This window comes from Hevea brasiliensis, chromosome 2 (assembly GCF_030052815.1).
Source record: "Hevea brasiliensis isolate MT/VB/25A 57/8 chromosome 2, ASM3005281v1, whole genome shotgun sequence".
Lineage (NCBI taxonomy): Eukaryota > Viridiplantae > Streptophyta > Magnoliopsida > Malpighiales > Euphorbiaceae > Hevea > Hevea brasiliensis.
The window spans coordinates 10458703-10482479 of record NC_079494.1 but is presented as its reverse complement, the minus strand read 5'-3'; the positions used below and the strand labels follow the sequence as shown (position 1 = coordinate 10482479).

The 23777-nt window shown below is 36.8% G+C and overlaps 1 pseudogene; it reads left to right on the top strand.

The window, feature by feature from the left end:
* The first annotated feature begins 5184 nt into the window (after positions 1-5184).
* Positions 5185-18697, top strand: LOC110667135 (uncharacterized; annotated as a pseudogene).
* Positions 18698-23777: the final 5080 nt, after the last annotated feature.

Here is a 23777-nt window from a genome sequence, read left to right as displayed (position 1 = left end):
ATGTCCTATTAATATGAAATTAATGGTACCAATGAATAGTACTAGAAAACAGTAATAGTGAATAGTGCTAAATTAATTAAAAATGTTTAATTGCCCGTAGTATACCTAGTCTTATTTATTTAGTTTGGATAAATTGGTATACCAATTAGGGACTACAGATAGCAGTATTGCCTACCGAGAAAATCATGAACTCACAATATATGTTTGGTATGATTGTTCTACAAGCTATATGCCTACTTTATTTCTGGCTTTACAAGCCTGATAGAAGGTCCCATGCCCGACAGCTGGCCTCATGCCTGACAGACGTATACTGGATAGACATATGGTTGTCTAACCAGTATACACCCCTACATCTAGCTTTTATAATTTGTTATAGGTTTCTTGGGCGCTGATAAAAATTAATTAAGACTTAAAATACAATCAGTAATCATAAAAGATCCCGATAATGTTAATTGTTTCCAAAAAGTAACAAAAATATAAAAGACCCAGAAATTATGAGTTGCAGATATTATTTCAAATGTTAAATTATTGTTATTATAAATTATGCACCACTAAGCGTTATGCTTAGCGCGTTGGTTTTCCATTGCGTAGGTACTAGAGATCGATCAAAGACTCAGCACCCACAAAGAAGAAGACCAAGAGTGCACCGACGCAGCTCGATCAGATCTGCCATTGTCCAGAGTTACCTCACCGGTCTTTTGTATTTTGGTAGGGCCCATGTATAGACTAGTATTTTGGTTCATTATGTTTAGTCATGATGTAATTACTTGTAACACCCTAGGCAAATCCCACATCGACAAAATACGGGAGAGATGCTGGGTTTATAAGTTGGCGATTCGTAACCCCTAGTGACGCGTTTTAAAACCGTGAGGGTTTCGGCCAAGAGCGGACAATATCACTAGTAGGTCGACCCATTACATTTGTGGTATTAGAGCTGCTCCGCGTGCAACATTGAGCGATGGTGGGGCAAACCTCAGCGAGGACGCTGAGTCCCATAAGGGGGGTGGATTGTAACACCCTAAGCAAATCCCACATCGACAAAACACGGGAGAGATGCTGGGTTTATAAGTTGATGGTTTGTAACCCCTATTGACGCGTTTTAAAACTGTGAGGGTTTCAGCCCAGAGCAGACAATATCACTAGTGGGCCGGGTCGTTACATTTGTGGTATCAGAGCTACTCCGCGTGCAACCTTGAACGATGGTGGGGCAAACCTCAGCGAGGACACTGAGTCCCATATGGGGGGTGGACTGTAACACCCTAGGCAAATCCCACATTGACAAAACACAGGAGAGATGCTGGGTTTATAAGTTGATGGTTCGTAACTCCTATTGACGCATTTTAAAACCGTGAGGGTTTCAGCCCAGAGCAGACAATATCACTAGTGGGTCGAGCCATCTCGAGGTACTGTGAGTAGGGCACAGCAGGCCTTCTATAAACAGATGACACAGTTGTTCTGTCAGATCACTGGAGCCATTCCCCAGCCACAGCCACCTCCACCTCCACAGCCACAGCCACAGCTACCACCACCACCACCACCTATACAGCCACCTCCACCCCCACAGCCGCAACCTATACGCAGATCTCCACTAGAGAGACTGCGAAAGTATGGGGCAGTTGACTTTAGAGGTAAGAGGGATGACATTAAAATTTACAATAGACATGACAAGACAAGATAGGGTGCTCCAGCACCAAATGTGGCACTCATCACTTGGCTACACTGTAGAAGAGTGAGGGGCGTCACACTCCAAAGGAAGTCGCTTTCCTTGCTTCCTTTTGGTATCTATAGCTTCCTTAGGGTGTGGGGAGTATTTTTAATGAAGAGTGTTATGGGTTTTGGTGAGTGAAAGTGTAACGGCCCGGCCCACTAGTGATATTGTCCGCTTTGAGCCGAAGCCCTCACGGTTTTAAAATGCGTCACTAGGGGTTACGAACTACCAACTTATAAACCCAGTATCTCTCCCGTGTTTTGCCGATGTCGGATTTGCCTATGGTGTTATAATCCACCCCCCTATGGGACTCAGCGTCTTTGTTGAGGTTTGCCCCACCATCGCTCAAGGTTGGACGCGGAGCGGCTCTGATACCACAAATGTAATGGCCCGGCTCACTAGTGACATTGTCCGCTCTGGGCCGAAGCCCTCACAATTTTAAAATGCGTCACTAGGGGTTACTAACCACCAACTTATAAACCCAGCATCTCTCCCGTGTTTTGCAGATGTGGGATTTGCCTAGGGTGTTACAATCCTAAACCAAACAAACTAAATAACTAAAGAGAAAAACCAAACTAGATTGGCTCAGTTCTGTTATTTGGTTTAAACTGTTGTATGCTATCTCTTACGAGTAGTGCTTTTTATTTCTAATAAAGTGAAATCTCCTAGCAACCTTCTCTCTTTGGTGCTCTTGATTAAGAAGTTGATGGATGAGATTCAGATATCTGTATTTTTCATGTTTGCCATAGGTTAATTCTAGTGCAAACCGACTTGCTACTTTTACGTCTTTGTTTCTTATTAGGTTTAATTACCCTCCTCAGGATATTGACTAGCGATTGCTTCATGATCAATGTGGAGTTACTTACACTTGCTGATGATTATTTAGTTTTGTTTTAAGTTATAGCATCCCATTTTGAGGGGTCAAAAAAGATGATTCCAACTTTCAAACATGAAATAGGTCTAAAAATAATTGCATGCTAAATAGCACTAATGGTCAATCAACTTTGAAAATTGTTTAATTTTAGTCATTTAGTTTCAATTTGTTACAAAAACATCACTCAACTTAAATTTTTGTTTAAAAGAAGTGATCATGACCGTTATATTTTTGCCTTATTTCTCCTTTCTTATCACTTCTCTATTTCTTTAATTAAAATAAAAATTAACTTTATAAAATAAAATTTGATATAGTAAAATTTTATAACACAATAAATAGAGTTATATAATTCCTTGTAATATAAAAAAATTTATTATTCAACACACCAATAAGAAAATATTGATACCATCCTTATCCATATTACAAGGTGAAGTGAAAATACCTTTATTTGTTTATTTATTTCTAATAGTCGTGAGTTTTACTCTAAATGAAAGTAAACGCCTCTATTAATAATTATCCATTATTTTATATTAATACAATATAATTTAACTTAATAAAATGACTATATATATATATTAACTTTAAAACCTTTTAAAAAAATTTTAACCAAAAATTGAAAATCAAATTTAAAGTATTGAATAAAATTAAATTAAAACATCAAAAAAATAAAATTTTAAATTTAAATTTCAATATGAGTTTGATTTTTTTTTCAAAATTTCTTTTAAAAAATAGTTTAGTTGAATTTTTGTATTTTTAAAGAAATGAATGCTATGATACATCGTAAACTTGATTGTCCTCCGAGATGGTTTGCCAGGCACTCTGATTGGGCCAAAAACTCAATCCTAGCATTGGTGAGGTATCATCAATCTAAGGACACTTTCGAGGCGCTTAGAAGACATCGATGCTAAATGCATACAATTTTTCTATTTATTATAAAATCTTTTTGTTTATTTTGCTTTGAAATTTTAATATACCAAAATTTATATCATAAAATTATTTTTTATTTTGGTTAAAGAAATATTGAAAGAATAAAAATAGAAAAAGAGAAAAGCTAAAGAGGATAAAATGTAATTTTTTTTTTCTTTCAACAATGGTTAACCTATTGTAACATGGTGACTTTTTTAGCTAATACTTGCACGGTCTTTAAGGACAAAGGAGACAAAAGTCATTAACTAAAGCAATATAGACTTTTGAATTTTTCTTGCCTGGTTTACCATGAATTCAAAATACAAAATATATGGTCTCATCTATTAAATAAATGAATCTCACATTATTTGTAACACCCTAAGCAAATCCCACATCGGCAAAACACGAGAGAAATGTTCGGTTTATAAGTTGGTGGTTCGTAACCCCTAGTGACGCGTTTTAAAACTGTGAGGGCTTCGGCCCAGAGCGGACAATATCACTAGTGGGCCGGGCCATTACATTATTATATCTTGGGTTAATGATAGACTTGGCTAAGCAAGAATTTTCCATAGACTATCATGTAGAGTGTCGCCATCATCACCGTCAAAGAAGTCTCCTTTTAGATTGAATTGTAATTTTGATTTTACTTTTCTATCTCATCGAGTGACTTATTGGGCTCCTCTAGTTCACAAACTAGAATCGAAATCAGTATTGGAATCATCAAGTGACTTATTTGGCTCATATGGTTCGCCCACTAGAATCTAAATCAGTACTGGGATTGGAATCAACAAAATAAGAAACGGAATGTTAAATTTTCAATTATATTTGATTTATTATAGAATTGAGTCAAATTCTTCTTCAAGGTATTTGATTTGCACATGTAAGCTGCAGAATCGGAATCAAACCTATTTAGTAATCAAACAAAAATCAACTTAAAATTACTTTTTTATATTTTTATATTATTTACTTTTAATTTTAATTATTATACGGGAATATAAAAATAATATTTTTTTAATTTTATGTAAAAATAAAAATAAATATTTTTATTATTTTAATTTAAATTATTAAAGTTGATTATATTCAAAATTTTTTATTTTAATTAATTATATAAAAATATAAAATTATATTTTTACTATTTCTATTCTAATTGGGCATAATTAATTATCATTACAATTTTTTAATTTTAGTTATTTATATGAAAATATAAAATAATAGTTTTATATTTTAATTATTATTATAATTTTTATAATTTTTATTTTATTTTATTTAATTATTTTACTTATTATAATTATAAGTATTATAATTAATATAATTATAATTATAATTTTTAATTAATTATTTAAAATGTAAAAATATTTTAATTCCTGTAATTATTATAATTATAATTATAATTATAATTATAATTTTTTTTAATAATATGAAAATACAAAAATTTAAAACTTCTCAACAAGTATTTACTCTTAAGCAAGATAATCATTCTCATTCATTTTCATTTCTGAGTTTTGATTTCTGCTTTTAAAATGGGGAATGATTATTCCTTTTATTATGGGTATCAAATGAAAAAACGAGTTTCCAAACACTACCATTCCCATTTCTCGATTTTTTTTTTTGTAGAACCAAACAAATGGAATCCTAATTTCTTTGTGACTATATATACAAGGCTTCTCATTCAAGAAAGAGCATGCTCTGAGACAACATGAACGCAACTGCAAGCCCGCCCTATGCCAAAAACTCACAGGCGAGAGGTAAGTCCACAGGTTGGGCTGCCTTTGGCCTCAAACAGCATCAGAAACGTGGTCTTCAACTTCAAAAAGTCGGCGATGATCCTTTCCCACCCCTGCCAACCACTGGCATCACCTCTCTTCGTCCCTATGAAAACATCTCGAACAATAATGGTTTTTCTGCTGGGTCTTTCTTATCTGTACTACTACATTCTGCAGATTTTCCACCCATAACAAAGAATGGTAATTGCAATAAATTGACACCAGTTAATGATTCTGGTTTAGTTAAGGTTCTCGAGGAGAAGGATCTTAATTTTGTCTTCAACCCTCTCAAAGAACTTCACAGCTGGGCTGACGAAAGTTTGATCGAGGATATCATGTGTAACACCCCTATTGGTATAGCCTGGTATATTTCACTGTTCCGATGACCGGTGTCGGTCCGGACAATTAATGGGATTAGGGCCACACTTAAGACAACTTGAGAAGCCATAAACACAAATAATTAGTAATGTTTAATTAGTTAACTATAAATAAGAAAAACAGAACATAAGAGGTTAAACGAGCCGAGAGTCACAGCGATGAGTGACCTCCTCGGGAACGACTGCGAAGTCGTTTTAAACTCAAATTTCGAACCGTAAAAAGTGACGCTGCGATCCTTAGGACCCTTATGAACACAGTGGAAAAGAGAAAATCACGAAAAAGGACTGTTAAGTCAGTCAAATAATTAGGTCAGGGAGCCAGAAGAAATATTGGATTATTTACAAACCGGGATGAACAGGCGAGGGGCAATTTGGTCAATTGACCCCGAGAGCTGACTCCTAACCTAACTGTCGAATAAAATCGGAGAAAAGAAAATTTCGGAATCGAGAATTAAATTAAAGAACTAATTGAAAAATAAATAATAAATAAAAAAAAAAGAAAGAAGATGGAAAAGTCAAAGTGATGACATCATGCATGATGTCATAAAGGCTTAATTGATTTATTTTATTAATTTGGGAATTTTGGTCTTCCTAAGACATAAAAGAAAAGAAAAGAAAAGAAAAAAAATATAATAAAGTCATCTTCTTCATAAAAAACGTGACTCTCTCTCTCCCTCACCCTCTCCCTCACCCAAAACCTCCATTAAAGCTCATTTTGAGCTTGATCAAATCCCTAATTCCACCATAGAAAAATTAGCCACCATAGTTAAAGCTTATCTAGGCAACTTGAGAAGAGGATTGAGCAAGAAAGAAAGAAGGAAAATTTGAAGGAAAGGAGGAAGAAAATTGCTACACAAAGGTTAGTATGCTAAACTCTTTATTTATCCATTCAAATGCATATGTGATGGTTGAAAGTGAGCTTAGAACTTGATTAAATGAAACAAACATGGGAGAATGACCATTGCTGAAATTTGGCCTGGTTGAAGGGAGTATGAATTGCATGAATTTAATGGGTTTGAATGAGTTTAGAAACCTTCCTTAGTTGAATGATTAGCATTAAAACCATTAAGTGTGATTAATTGCACAATTTGAGTGAATTAGGGTTTGAATGTTAGGGTTTTGAGGCAAAAATTTGGAGAAATGCATAAATGGCATGTTTGACCTATTTTGAAATGAAATAATGGTCAATTATGACCAAATAAGTTGTGTGGGAATTGTTGGAATAAAAATCAAATTCGTAGGTCAATGGTCATGCTGCTGGCAGCATGACCAAACCCACTTTGAAGGACCAAAACTCAAATTTTACAAGCCCAATTGATATGCTACCAATTGGAGATGAAAATAGACATAAAATAGCACAATTATCATTAAGGAACCATGGCCAAAAACTGACCAAAACTTGGTGAAACAATTGACCAAAGTGAAGTGATAGAAGGCTGCCACTGCACTAAATTGGCCAAATGAACAGTGTTCATTTGGTCATAACTCGAGTTAGACAGGTCAAATTGACCTGAAATTTGGCCAGGGGTTAGAGGGCATATAGATATAAAACTTTAATGAAGAACATCACCCCAAATTATGCCATTAACCCATTCAGATTATTGAGCAAAGTTAGGCTACCAAACCTGCAACTCTGCAGAGGTTTTAATTGAGCAGCAATGTTTGGATGGCTATAACTCCCTCTAGAAAACTCGGATTTAGGTGATTCTTGAACCGATGGAAACCTAAGACATAGTAGAACATTTCATATGAAGAAAGTGAGACCAAATTATGAACTTAACTTGATCAAATTATTGACCAAAGTTGGATAAAAATCTGCCAGAACCCAAAAGTGCAGCATGAACAGTGCACGTGAACAGTAAACTTATTTTGGCCATAACTTGAGCTACAAAACTCCGATTGAGGTGATCCAAAAATGAGAATACACTTAAGACAATAAGGAACATTTTCTATGAAGGAAGTTTTGTCAAATTCCAACAGTAGATTGACCAATGGAACAGTGCAACTTCGGAGAACCAAAACCGAAAATTGGCAATTTTGCCAAAATGACCTAAGCTTTGAGAAAATGACCAAAACCAACAAGTTTAATGACCAAAATGTGGTATGTGGGTGAAGTTAGAGTTCCCATACCTAGTACGCCTTAAAAAGTCAACTATTTGACTGGAATAGTGCAGTGAATAGTAACCCGAAACACAAAACTTTGAGAATGTCGTATTTAACACGTTAGAGCTAGGTAAATGTGGAGCTAAGTTTATTTTGGATTTATTTTAAGTTCTAGTACTGAAACATTGTAAAATTGCGTGTTTCAGTGGAAAAGAATATCGGGACAGAACCCGAGGAGTCGAGTCAAGGCCAACAGGCGACTCGTTTGAGGTTTGTGCACAACATATACTTTTATAATCATCTTTTGCATATCGTTTTGAATAATGTGAAATATTGGATTATGGCATTCTTATGATGTTTGATCTAAATTGTTGAAAGTTATTATGTATATTTGAAAAGAAAATGTTTAGCAAATTGTTAAGATAAGTTTTGAAACCACAGTGTCATGACCACATATTTGAACACCTCACTAGCACGACTAGTGGGGGTAATTAGTTTCGAATTTTGATTCCTTCTCTGGAGAAGTGTTGAGGTGTGCCAGTAGAAGAGGATGTGAATGGATATCCATATATTTGAGCTAGCTAGCCTTGTGATATGATTTCTCTTTAGCCTCTGGCTATTGAGATTCATGTGATTTCTCTTAGCCTCTGGCTATTGAGATTCTATTTGTTTCGAATGGCATGATCTAACTGTGGGTTTTATGAAATGTGTTTTAATACTTTGAAATGAACTTGGTTTACATGTAAAATCTTACAATGCATGATTGTATTTAATTTTCATGTTTAGCCAAATTTTTGAATGAATGTGCTTTAAGTTTTGCATAAAGATTATTTTAGTATATTGTGCACCATCGAGTCCTAGTACTCGTGATAGCTTTATTCATTGTCAGATACAGAGACTAGAGGAGCAGCAGACTGAGCTGCTGAGGTGTGTGAAGTCATCAGCTTAAAGCCTTCGGGTATAATTTATACCCTAACTGTAAATACTTCTTTTGATGTATATATTGCACATAAATGTATGGACATGTAAAAATGGGTCTTGAGCAGCTTGTACACAAATTTGTATGAAGTTTGTAATAAAGTTTAGTTTGTGTTTCTTTTGATATAAATTGGTAAGGTTGTGTATAAATTATTTTGTTTTTAATGAAATATGAATGATATTGATTAACAGTATTTTGAGAATTATTGAACTTGTGAATTTTGAGAAATTGATTGAGTTTGATTGTGAAACCAAAGTAGTGGTTGAGAAAAACTTTTAGAAGTGCTTTTTACAGGTATTCAAAGAACAGTTTTCTCAAAATACAGAGGAAACTCTGTCAAAATTTTTATAAAATTTGCGGAAAACTAAAATGGCCAAAAATATTAATTAGTTTTAATTTCAACTAAATGTTTTAAATACTTATTAGAAATGCTCACCACTTGTCAAAGATAAGAAAATTGTTTTAAAATCCCTTGTAGGGTACTTAATGAGTTATCGGTAGGTGAAGTTCGGTAGTTCATTAGGTATTCTACGGGATCATGTTATGCCTTCTGGAGGGTAAGGTGTGACATGTTTTAGTGGTATCAGAGCAAGTTTTTGAATTATGTTTTCAATTGTGAATTTGTGTCTTTTCTTTATTAAGTACAACTGCTCAATGTCCATATTTGTTACATACAGTGCATTACATCATGAATATGAACTAACGGAGGGAAATCTCCTTGTGTTACTTGTTCAGGAGATACCCTACTCCAAACTGTTATGGAAGAAGGGGATCGCTCAGTCGAGCGATGCTGAAGCTTAGGCACTAGGGGAAGCCCACTTTTCGAATGTTAGTGGGTTAGCGGCACCAACCCACAAATGCCGATTCCCTGCCGCATTCGCTACAAGATGGCTGCGATGTTTCAACAAATGGCTGGGGGTATGCCTGCTCAAGCTCCACCCCAACCACTGTGGCACAACCACCGCCTCGGCCAGTTTGATAAATTGCTAAAGTATGGGGCTACAACATTTAAGGGTACAGTGGACCCTTTAGAGGCAGAGCAATGGCTTAAAAGAATGGACAGAGTGTTTAAGAAACTGTACTACCAAGATGAGCTGAAGTTGGAATATTCTGTGTCGCTACTGCAAGGGGATGCGTATGATTGGTGGAAGACCATCCCCCACAGCTTGGCTGAACCACCAGTGTTGACCTGGGATGACTTCATCAGAGAGTTCAGACAGAAATACATCCCAGATGCATATGTTGATCAAAAACTGCAAGAATTTTTGAGTTTGAAACAAGGGAACCGAACTGAATCACAGTATGAAAGAGATTTCACAAGGCTAAGCCACTATCTTTGGAAGCTTAGTCTCCACCCCAGACAGATGCAAGAGGTTTGAGTCAGGGCTAAGGCAGTCCGAGAATGCAAGTTGTGGGTTTTGGACATCAGAATTTTCTGAATTGATCTCACAAGCCTTGGAATTAGAAAGGATAGAATCAGAAGGGGCAGTGAGGAAGGGTTCACAAGAGAAATCAGAAAAAGACAAGGGGGAAAAATCAGTTGAACAGAGTTCTGGTGCTACCTCTGGAAAGAGAAAGAAGTTTAGTGGACCCAGCAGGGGTCGAGGTGGAAGATTTAGTAGGAGCCGATTCTCCGGACAGAGACCCCCTAGGTCTGGTCAGCAGTCGAGCAGGGGTTCACAGTCTGCCCGCCCCTGTGAGACTTGTGGCAAGATTCATGGGGGGGAATGTTATTGGGCCACTGGAGCCTGTTTTAACTGCGGGGGCAAGGGTCATTTAGCAAGAGACTGTACTAGTGCTCCGAGATATGGTCCAGCTCCTACTGCCGAGGGATCTATTCAGAGTCCCGCTCCCGGAGGTTCACGCGGTTGGCAGAGGAAGAGGCAGAGGTAGAGGCACTGCTTCAGGCAGTCAGGGCACAATTGGTCAGTCAGGACAAGGAAGTGCTTCAACCAGAATCTACGCAATGAGACAGCGTGAAGAGGCTGAGACTTCTGATGTGGTAGCTGGTATATTCTTTATCTCTGATCAAGAAGTATTTGTATTGTTTGATCCGAGTTCAACTCATTCATATGTTAGTGCTAGCATAGTCTGTTCACTTGCTGTTCCATGTGTGCAAATGGGTTTTGAAGTGCTAGTAACTAGTCCGTTAGGACAAGAGGTCCGGGTCAACAGAATTTATAGAGACTGTCCTTTAGTAATCCAAAGACATGTTTTCCTGTCATACTTGATTGAAATGCCCTTCAGAGAGTATGATATCATCTTGGGCATGGATTGGTTAGCCAGGCATCACGCCATGATTGACTGTAGACTAAAGACAGTCACTTTTGGTCTCCCTTTGTACGATGATGTGGTAATACATGGGGAGAGGCATTTATTGCCATCAAACATCATTTCGGCTGCATTAGCCAGAAGAATGATCAGAAAGGGGTGTGAAGCATACTTGGCACATGTGATAGACACCCAAGTGGGGAGTCCAGCACTAAGGGACATCCCTACGGTATGTGACTTTCCGGATGTATTTCCTGATGAACTACCAGGATTACCTCCAGAAAGAGAAGTGCAATTTGAGATTAATGTTATGCCTGGTGTGGACCCAATCTCCATAACGCCATATAGAATGGCACCTGCAGAATTGAAAGAATTGAAAGTGCAGTTGCAAGAATTGCTTGACAAGGGCTTTATCCGCCCTAGTGTGTCACCTTGGGGAGCGCCAGTGTTGTTTGTAAAGAAGAAAGATGGCACTCTCCGCTTGTGTATTGATTATCGGCAGTTGAATAAGGTGACAATAAAGAATAGATATCCATTGCCCCGCATTGATGACTTGTTTGATCGATTAAGGTGCGGTATGTTCTCCAAAATTGACCTGAGATCAGGTTATTATCAGCTGAAAGTACAAGAGCAGAGTATCCCTAAAACTGCCTTCAGAACCCGCTATGGCCATTATGAATTCCTAGTCATGCCATTCGGGTTAACTAATGCTCCGGCTGCTTTTATGGATCTGATGAACACTATTTTGCACCATACCTCGACCGGTTGTTGTGGTATTCATTGATGATATATTGGTCTATTCGAGGAATGCGAGAAGAGCATGATAGACATCTGCGGATTGTCTGCAGATTTTGAGGAGAAAACGACTATATGCCAAATTGTCGAAATGTGAATTTTGGCTGAAGGAGATATCTTTCTTAGGGCATGTAGTATCAGAAGAGGGCATCAAGGTAGATCCAAGTAAGATTGAAGCCGTCCTTAATTAGAGGCCACCCAGAAATGTCACAGAGATTCGTAGTTTTCTGGGTTTAGCTAGATACTACCGTAGATTTGTGAAGGGATTTTCCATGTTGGCATCTCCATTGACCAAGCTGCTTAGAAAAGATGTAAAATTTCAGTGGACGGATAAATGCCAGCAGAGTTTTGATGAATTGAAGAGATGTTTGACTGAAGCTCCAGTCCTTACTTTACCTACCTGTAAAGAATATACAGTATATAGTGACGCTTCTCACAATGGGTTAGGCTGTGTATTGATGCAAGATCGAAATGTCATTGCCTATGCATCACGCCAGCTAAAACCGCATGAGAGGAACTATCCAACACATGATATGGAGCTTGCAGCAATTGTGTTTGCTCTTAAGATCTGGAGACATTATTTGTATGGGGAGAAATGTTACATCTACACAGATCATAAGAGTTTGAAGTATTTGGGCACCCAGAAAGAGTTGAATTTGAGACAGAGGAGATGGTTAGAGTTGATAAAAGACTATGATTGTCTGATAGATTATCACCGTGAAAGCTAATGTTGTGGTCGACGCCCTAAGTCGCAAGACTATGGCAAGTCTACGGTTACTCCTTTGTCTTTGGTACATGAGTTGAGATCATTACATGCCGCTTTAGAGATTAATGATGAGGGGCGACAGCGCTTGCATGGCATGTACAAACGGTGTTGATTGATCGATTAGAATGGTCGCCGTAATGATCGAAATATCGTAGTCGATGGAAGAACTCACAGGCAAGAAACCGTAATTCTCAATCGGAGATGATGGTCTCATTGCTACACCAGGCGTAATGTGTGTTCCTAATGATGTTGATTTGAGGCGATCATTTTGAAGGAAGCACATGAGTCTCCTTTGCCATGCACCACAGTGGCACAAAAATGTATAGAGGGCTAAAGGAGCATTACTTGGTGGATGGGTATGAAAAGAGATGTGGCGAGTTTGTAGCCAAATGCCTAACTTGTCGACAAGTAAAGGCGAGCATCAAGTACCATTGGTTGTTACATCCACTACCGACTGCAGTGGAAATGGGAGAGAATAACGATGGATTTTGTAATGGGACTTCCGCGGACACAGAAGAGTCATGATGCAGTTTGGGTCATTGTTGACAGACTGACTAAATCTACTCATTTTCTGCCAGTTCGGATGGACTATAGTTTAGAAAGATTGGCCAAGTTATACATTGATGAGATTGTGAGACTACATGGAGTGCCAGTATCCATCGTGTCAGACAGAGATCCTAGGTTCACTTCTAGATTCTGGGGTAGTCTTCAGAGAGCCCTAGGAACTAGATTGAACTTCAGTACTACATTCCACCCACGCATGCATGGCCACCCGAGAGGGTAATTCAGATCTTGGAGGACATGCTACGGGCTTGTGTGATTGAGTTCGAGGGTAGTTGGGATACACACTTGCCTTTGATTGAGTTTGCTTATAACAACAGCTACCAATCAAGCATTGGGATGCCTCCATATGAAGCTTTGTATGGCAAAAAATGTAGAACCCCGTTGTGTTAGGATGACGTGGGTGAAAAAAAGATGATCGGACCCGAAATTGTTTAACAGACTGAAGAGAAAATTAGGGTGATCCGAGATCGACTTAAGACTGCATCAGACCGTCAAAAGTCCTACATTGATTTGAAGAGAAGGGATATTGAATATGCAGTGGGTGAGAAAGTTTTCCTCAAGGTTTCTCCTTAGAAGAGGATTATGAGATTCGGCCGAAAGGGGAAACTAAGTCCTCGTTTTATCGGGCCATATGAGGTTCTGGAAAGAGTGGGTCCTTTGGCATATCGGTTGGCACTACCTCCAGAGTTGGAGAAGATACATAATGTCTTCCATGTGTCTATGCTGAGGAGGTATCGGTCAAACCCATCTCATATACTACCAATAGAAGAAATTGAAGTGAATCCAGACCTCACATATGAAGAAGAACCCATAAAGATTCTGGCTTATGAGGTGAAGCAGCTACGGAATAAGCAGATACCATTGGTAAAAGTGCTGTGGAACCATCATTCGGGCCAAGAAGCTACTTGGGAACGAGAGGAGCACATGAGGAGACAACACCCACAGCTGTTCAGAGATTGATACCAGGTAAAATTTCGAGACGAAATTTATTTAAGGGGGGGAGAATTGTAACACCCCTGTTGGTATAGCCTGGTATATTTTACTATTCCGGTGACCGGTGTCGGTCCGGACAATTAATGGGATTAGGGCCACACTTAAGACAACTTGAGAAGCCATAAACACAAATAATTAGTAATGTTTAATTAGTTAACTATAAATAAGAAAAACAGAACATAAGAGGTTAAACGAGCCGAGAGTCACAACGATGAGTGACCTCCTCGGGAACGACTGCGAAGTCGTTTTAAACTCAAATTTCGAATCGTAAAAAGTGACGCTGCGGTCCTTAGGACCCTTATGAACACAGTGGAAAAGAGAAAATCACAAAAAAGAACTGTTAAGTCAGTCAAATAATTAGGTCAGGGAGCCGGAAGAAATATTGGATTATTTGCAAACCGGGATGAACAGGCGAGGGGCAATTTGGTCAATTGACCCCGAGAGCTGACTCCTGACCTAACTGTCGAATAAAATCGGAGAAAAGAAAATTTCGGAATCGAGAATTAAATTAAAGAACTAATTGAAAAATAAATAATAAATAAAAAAAAAAGAAGAAAGAAGATGGAAAAGTCAAAGTGATGACATCATGCATGATGTCATAAAGGCTTAATTGATTTATTTTATTAATTTGGGAATTTTGGTCTTCCTAAGACATAAAAGAAAAGAAAAGAAAAGAAAAAAAAATATAATAAAGTCATCTTCTTCATAAAAAACGTGACTCTCTCTCTCCCTCACCCTCTCCCTCACCCAAAACCTCCATTAAAGCTCATTTTGAGCTTGATCAAATCCCTAATTCCACCATAGAAAAATTAGCCACCATAGTTAAAGCTTATCTAGGCAACTTGAGAAGAGGATTGAGCAAGAAAGAAAGAAGGAAAATTTGAAGGAAAGGAGGAAGAAAATTGCTACACAAAGGTTAGTATGCTAAACTCTTTATTTATCCATTCAAATGCATATGTGATGGTTGAAAGTGAGCTTAGAACTTGATTAAATGAAACAAACATGGGAGAATGACCATTGCTGAAATTTGGCCTGGTTGAAGGGAGTATGAATTTCATGAATTTAATGGGTTTGAATGAGTTTAGAAACCTTCCTTAGTTGAATGATTAGCATTAAAACCATTAAGTGTGATTAATTGCACAATTTGAGTGAATTAGGGTTTGAATGTTAGGGTTTTGAGGCAAAAATTTGGAGAAATGCATAAATGGCATGTTTGACCTATTGCGAAATGAAATAATGGTCAATTATGACCAAATAAGTTGTGTGGGAATTGTTGGAATAAAAATCAAATTCGTAGGTCAATGGTCATGCTGCTGGCAGCATGACCAAACCCACTTTGAAGGACAAAAACTCAAATTTTACAAGCCCAATTGATATGCTACTAATTGGAGATGAAAATAGACATAAAATAGCACAATTTTCATTAAGGAACCATGGCAAAAAACTGACCAAAACTTGGTGAAACAATTGACCAAAGTGAAGTGATAGAAGGCTGCCACTGCACTAAATTGACCAAATGAACAGTCATTTGGTCATAACTCGAGCTAGACAGGTCAAATTGACCTGAAATTTGGCCAGGGGTTAGAGGGCATATAGATCTAAAACTTTCATGAAGAACATCACCCCAAATTATGCCATTAACCCATTCAGATTATTGAGCAAAGTTAGGCTACCAAACCTGCAACTCTGCAGAGTTTTCATTGAGCAGCAATGTTTGGATGGCTATAACTCCCTCTAGAAAACTCGGATTTAGGCGATTCTTGAACCGATGGAAACCTAAGACATAGTAGAACATTTCATATGAAGAAAGTGAGACCAAATTATGAACTTAACTTGATCAAATTATTGACCAAAGTTGGACAAAAATCTGCCAGAACCCAAAAGTGCAGCATGAACAGTGCACGTGAACAGTAAACTTATTTTGGCCATAACTTGAGCTACAAAACTCCGATTGAGGTGATCCAAAAATGAGAATACACTTAAGACAATAAGGAACATTTTCTATGAAGGAAGTTTTGTCAAATTCCAACAGTAGATTGACCAATGGAACAGTGCAACTTCGGAGAACCAAAACCGAAAATTGGCAATTTTGCCAAAATGACCTAAGCTTTGAGAAAATGACCAAAACCAACAAGTTTAATGACCAAAATGTGGTATGTGGGTGAAGTTAGAGTTCCCATACCTAGTAAGCCTTAAAAAGTCAACTATTTGACTGGAATAGTGCAGTGAATAGTAACCCGAAACACAAAACTTCGAGAACGTCGTATTTAACACGTTAGAGCTAGGTAAATGTGGAGCTAAGTTTATTTTGGATTTATTTTAAGTTCTAGTACTGAAACATTATAAAATTGCGTGTTTCAGTGGAAAAGAATACCGGGACAGAACCCGAGGAGTCGAGTCAAGGCCAACAGGCGACTCGTTTGAGGTTTGTGCACAACATATACTTTTATAATCATCTTTTGCATATCATTTTGAATAATGTGAAATATTGGATTATGGCATTCTTATGATGTTTGATCTAAATTGTTGAAAGTTATTATGTATATTTGAAAAGAAAATGTTTAGCAAATTGTTAAGATAAGTTTTGAAACCACAGTGTCATGACCACATATTTGAACACCTCACTAGCACGACTAGTGGGGGTAATTAGTTTCGAATTTTGATTCCTTCTCTAGAGAAGTGTTGAGGTGTGCCAGTAGAAGAGGATGTGAATGGATATCCATATATTTGAGCTAGCTAGCCTTATGATATGATTTCTCTTTAGCCTCTGGCTATTGAGATTCATGTGATTTCTCTTAGCCTCTGGCTATTGAGATTCTATTTGTTTCGAATGGCATGATCTAACTGTGGGTTTTATGAAATGTGTTTTGATACTTTGAAATGAACTTGGTTTACATGTAAAATCTTACAATGCATGATTGTATTTAATTTTCATGTTTAGCCAAATTTTTGAATGAATGTGCTTTAAGTTTTGCATAAAGATTATTTTAGTATATTGTGCACCACTGAGTCCTAGTACTCGTGATAGCTTTTATCATGCCGCAGATACAAAGACTAGAGGAGCAGCAGACTGAGCTGCTGAGGTGTGTGAAGTCATCAGCTTAAAGCCTTCGGGTATAATTTATACCCTAACTGTAAATACTTCTTTTGATGTATATATTGCACATAAATGTATGGACATGTAAAAATGGGTCTTGAGCAGCTTGTACACAAATTTGTATGAAGTTTGTAAAAAAGTTTAGTTTTTGTTTCTTTTGTTATAAATTTGTAAGGTTGTGTATAAATTATTTTGTTTTTAATGAAATATGAATGATATTGATTAACAGTATTTTGAGAATTATTGAACTTGTGAATTTTGAGAAATTGATTGAGTTTGATTGTGAAACCAAAGTAGTGGTTGAGAAAAACTTTTAGAAGTGCTTTTTACAGGTATTCGAAGAATGGTTTTCTCAAAATACAGAGGAAACTCTGTCAAAATTTTTATAAAATTTGTGGAAAACTAAAATGGCCAAAAATATTAATTAGTTTTAATTTCAACTAAATGTTTTAAATACTTATTAGAAATGCTCACCACTTATCAAAGATAAGAAAATTGTTTTAAAATCCCTTGTAGGGTACTTAATGAGTTATCGGTAGGTGAAGTTCGGTAGTTCATTAGGTATTCTACGGGATCATGTTATGCCTTACAGAGGGGTAAGGTGTGACATCATGGCCTCTGTGAATAATGATATTGATAAGGCCACAACTTTGTTAGAAGAGATGATTTCTACTAGCAACTCTACGGAGAAAGGGGAAGCAAAGGATTTATCTAATTGCGATGATTTTCAATGTGCAGACGGAGGAAAAGAGATTGCTTTGTTAGGACATACCTCAAACCTTGCTGAAGACATAGCTGATCTTAGCTCTACTCTTGAGGGTACTTCCAAAGGTAATCACAAACAATTGATGGATCTGCATACTGCCTGTGGACATAGGCTCTCCGAGGCTGCTGCTGCATACAAGAAACCAATTCAGGGGCACTTGAGGTCCTTGCCCATTGAGCCTGAGTGGGAAGAGCAAGATGTTTACTTGAGCCGTCGAAGAAACGCACTAAGGATGATGAGGTCGGTAGCTAGGCACTCCAGGGCAGCAACTAATGCCTTTCTGAGAGGAGATCATTTTTCTGCTCAACAGCACTCGTCAAAGGCTCGTAAAGAATGGTTGGATGCTGCAAGACTCAATGCTAAGGTAGCTAAGGAAATTTTGAGTATAAGAAATAATGAAAATAATCCTTAGACGTTGGATATGCATGGTCTTCACGCAGCAGAGGCTGTTAAAGCCTTGCAAGAACATCTGAACAAAATTGAGACCCTCCTAAAGAATCAAGCAGTATCACATGGACCCTTTATTAGCATAGACGTGGAGAACTTGGTAAACAACAGACAGGATTTAGGCAGAGAACAGCATCATTACAAGTAATTACAAGTGTAGGCAATCACAGTAGAGGTCAACCTATACTCCCAACAGTGGTGAGAAGTTTCCTTAGTGAAAACAGATATGACTTTGATGAAGCAAGGCCAGGTGTAATTTCTGTTTGCCCTAAATTCCGTCACAGGTGAATGGTCAGTTTACACATGGATGTGCAGAATCACATCCTTGCGTCCTGAGTTGTAGTTGACTTTATTCATGTCGAAAGATCTCATGATATTATTGAACGTATCTACTTGTGTTGTTAATGTTAGGATATTTGCTTGAAATGGAACTTCTATTCTAAATTGTATTTTATCTGAAAAAATTGGGGTTGTTCATCGATTGTTTTTATGTTTTTCATCTTAATGGATGAATGATGGGATCCTGAAACCCAACAGCAGACACAAAACGAAAGTCCAGAGGTTTATACAATATCTGATAATTTGAATCCAACACCACGAACTTGTTGCAAAGAGCCGCCTCCATTCTGAGGAAAATGGAAAGGCCAAGTGAAATGCTATTGAGATGCACGAACTTCCTGTGTGCTTCTCAACAGATCTTTAGACTCACCACAATCACCTTCTTCCTTTCCACCAAATACTAAGCCTTGGAATGTGACCCTAGATGACTTATACTGACTACCAAAGCCAAGCCAGTGCGAAAGCCCCGGCCAAGGCCCTGCAGCCACCAACTATTAAGAAACAAAGTTCCAATTCCAACTTACTCATTGAACAAGATTGTTTATGCAGGGATCTAAAACATTCATCAATTAGAATTTCATGATATGGATTAATTAGATATTTTGCCTTGAGCAAAGAGATGTAAATGGTGTACCTGCACCTAGACCCAAAACATTTATAGGCATTCCTGCACCACAAACATTGACCAACAGTAATAAAAAGCTCAGTATCAAGACATGAAGGGAAAATTTTACAGAGATGAGGCAGAATGTTTAATTTATTTGGAAGCTTAGATGAAACACCAAATGTAATAGAAACATTAATCCAACAAATTAATTAAATTAAAGATATGGGATCATTATGCAAAATAAACAGGGTACAATACATTGTTTTCAATCAACTCAATGAAGTCAACTGTACTAGTAAATTTAATTTGAAGGTTAATCCTAGCTTTCCAAATTTGAAGGCATGATATTTGTAGGAGTTTATGTTAAGGTTTATTTTACGAGAATAAAAATAATAACAATAATAATAGTGATAAAACATGTTAAAAATTCGAATAATTGTTAGCACATTTTGACATGTGATGGAAAAGGATGCACATTGAAGCTATAGATTATTAGCTTTATAATATGTTGTATTTCAGCACCTTGCTTAAATTAAATAAGCAGATGGTAGTAAAAAGAGAGATTAATCAAAAGAAAGGGCGAAGGAAGTTTGCAGAAATAACAAGGGCAGCAATAAACTGGATGCTCATGAGTCACAACACAGAGTTGAGAGTTCCACAATAGATTTAATGAGGAATATCAGGTTATGATTAAGTGACCCAAAAGCCTTTTTAGATCTGAAAATGGGCCCGTTTGAGTGCTATCAAGAAAAACTCAACGTTGTTTCCTAGGCCTACTTTCTACATCTTATTCTTCTTTTGCTAAGTGAAATTAGTTAATTTTCTTCAAAATCGAGCACAATGAAATTATTAAATTTGTTACAAATTTTCTATTTAGAGTTCAAAATGACAAAAAAAATTAATGTAAAAGTAATAAAATTACAGCTGCAACAATTGAGTACGTCTATTAGTGGCTTATAATTACAGTTCATATGATATTAGCCGTTGGTTAACTCTCCTTGACAAAAAAAATCCAAAAGCTTTATTTTGTTTGTAACTTTGGGAAAGCATCATAATTTGTTTATGGTTTTCTAGTTCAAAAATCAAGAACAATGTATGCTACTTGAGCTTGACCCAACTAACCATTACCTAGCTTCATCCGAGCTCCTGGCGCTTGCTCATGGGTTTCCGAGTAATGTGCTGAGCCAAACACCTATTTGCTATGAAAAAGTGTTCATCAGCCTATATCGTCTAGGGACACGAAAGAATGAAGAAGCCAAAAAGAATGATAAGTTATGGTTTTTCCAAGCCTAGCTGAATTACCAACTATTCGCAAATTTGCCCTCATCTTTGAAGAAATGGAAAGGGAGGTTCTTTATTTTACGCTGCAAAAAAAGAAACCATTGGGAAGGAATCTCACGAAACAAGAATTATTAGGCCAACAAAACAAAGAAGACTCTGAGCCTCAACCTTTTCGAGGACATATCCGTAGCAAAACTAAAGAAGCAACAAAAGAGAGAGTAGTTTAGAGTAGCTAATGTGGTGAAGGCCGAACTGAACTAGTGGTTCAGTACATATATTGCAAAAATAGATAATCCATTGGAAATATCTGACTTTGGCTCGACCACTGGTATTAAACTATGCCCCTAGACTTCCAACCCTGGTACTTACCAACTGTTCTATTTGTGTGAATATGATAAGGAAAAAGAAATAAGAGTGTGACGCCCCTTACCCGTCTATAGTATAGCCAAGCAAGAAATAGCACATTCGGTGCTGGAGTACCCTATCTTGTCTTATCATGTTCAATGTAAATTTTTAATATCATTTAAAAATGGTAATCCATGTGTAAATTTTTTTTTTTATAGAAACCCGGACAGAGCCTCCTCTATTTTGTTAGCATCTGGCGGGTTCCACTAGTTACCTGTTAACATGTTCATATTCATTTCACACTTTTCCATAACATATTCTACTGTATCAAATCATTCACAACTATTTATGAGATCTCAAAAGGATATCATCTATTGCATTCATATAAAAATTCATTGACAATAATTTACAAGTTTACATTACAATCTCAAAGTTTAATTACAATCCAAAATGAAATACTTCATGTGTTTATGTACAATAAACAAAAGAACAAAATCTAGACATACATGGGCCCTACCAATAAAATTACAACTGTCGAGGTGACTAGTAAACACTGGCAAATCTGATCGGCCTCTATATGAGCACTACAACTGCTGCTGCTGCGGCTGCTCGAACTGGTCTCCAATACCTAAGCGATAGAAAACCAAGGTGCTAAGCATAATGCTTAGTGGTGCATAATTTATAATAACAATAATTGAACAATTGAAATAATAATTCTATATGACAATTCATAATTTCTAGGTATTTTACATTTTTATTGCACTTTGAAAACAATTAAAATTATTGGGATCTCTTCTGTTTACTTATTGTATATTCAGTCTTAATTTATCATTTTAAGTGCCTAAGAAACGTATAACAAATTATAAAAGCTGGATACACAGGAAAATACTAGTTAGACAGCCATATGTCTATCTAGTATATGTCAGTCATGTCAGGTATGAAGCCTGCGAGCAGGCATTTAAGCCAGATATAATATTAGACACAATGGCCAACGGGCAGGCATAAAGCTTATAGAACAATCATATCAGACAGATTTTATCTGTTAATAATTATTCCTATGAGCAGTACTGCAATCTGTAGTCCCTAATTGGTATACCAATTGATCCAAATTAAATAAATAAGTCTAGGTATACTATGGGCAATTACACATTATTACTTATTTATTTGAAATGCTTATATCACTTTATAGTGGGAAAATAGGTCCCACATACCCCTTTCATGTGGTTTAATGCTTAATGGCTTGTTAGGGTTAAATTCCCTACCATAAGATAATTTATCTCATGGACCCTTCTTTGGTTTCAGTTTTTATGTCTTACTTTTGCCTATCCATATAATCAGTTTGTAGCTACTGTTTGGCCACACTTCCTTCATGGAAGTTGTTCCTCTATGTCTTATCTTTATTTTCCCTTTTGAATCATGTCAATTTGATTTTTAGACCTAAAGTTATGGTTGGATAACCATAACTAATTCATTTGCAGATTCTGGTTCCTTAACTAGGCAGCTTTTAGACTTAAATTTTACCTAATTAATGGAACATGTTGCAGTCACTTTTAGGCATGGTGATCTTCATAGAAATTGTTTTCCTATGTCTTATGATCATTAAGAAATTTGTATCACAATTTTTCAAGTTTTGTGAAATTATTTATGGCCAATTAACTATCCTAGAATCATATGCCCTGTGCCAATAGGTGTTCAGTTCAGGTCAGTGATTGCAGGTTAATTTTTAAGGTTCTTATAGGCATAATTTGAGGAAGGTTTCTAAACAAAAGTTGGAGCCCTATTTCTTGGGTTTCTGGAAAGGTATGGCTTATCTCAATTGGATTTTTCTGGTGGGAGATATGACTAAAAAACTATTCTGGGATCAAATGAAGTTTGGTCAGATTCTAAGTTTTGATGCAGTGAATTTTTCCAACTCTTTGACCTAGTTCTCTTAATTTCTAGGTTTTGGTCAAAATACCAATTTTGTAGGTCTGTGTCTTGTGGACATTTTGCCACTGATTTCATTACATTTGAGTTCTTGTAGACCAAGTTATGGCCATTTTGCCAAAACTGGTCGGGTAAGTTTATGTCCAGTAGTTTCTAGACAACCTAATTCTGGGCAGTTTTATGACCCAAATTGGGCTAGCAATTTGGTTTGGTTTAAGGAATTTCTAGGTTCTATGGTCTTCATGAAAATGGTAGCCCTATATCTAAGCTCTTCAATGGTATCAAATTCAGATCATTTGGACCAGTATAGAGGGAGTTATGACCAAATGAATACGTACTGTTCATTTGGTCATTTTCTGGGTTTTGTGCAGGGTCATCCAGATTTGGGCAAAAAATTGGTCAGGATTTTGATGAAATTTGGGCATGGTGTCTTCATGAAAAATGTGCTATTTTGGGTTTAGTTTCATCTCCAATTAGCCTCATACAAATTGGAGTCACATAATTTCAGTTATGCTTCATCAAACACACTGGACTCATTGAGTCCCAACCTGCAGAAAATGGCACTCCCAAATATTCAATCTCCTCCAACTTCCTTACTTGAATTTGCAAACATAGCACTTCTATAAGCAACAATATCATCTCAATTAGGTCAATCTCAACCATTACACAAAATCCTCAAATCATGTACACAAACCCTAATTTCAAAGTTTCAATTTGCATAACACAACACATTCAAACTTCCAATCATATCAACTTATCAAACATTCTCATGGAACCCATTTTCATCATTTAAATTCATCAAACCCCAAAGAGTTCCATGGCTGCCAAAAATGGTGACATTATGGGTTCATGGATTTCTTTTTAATTTCA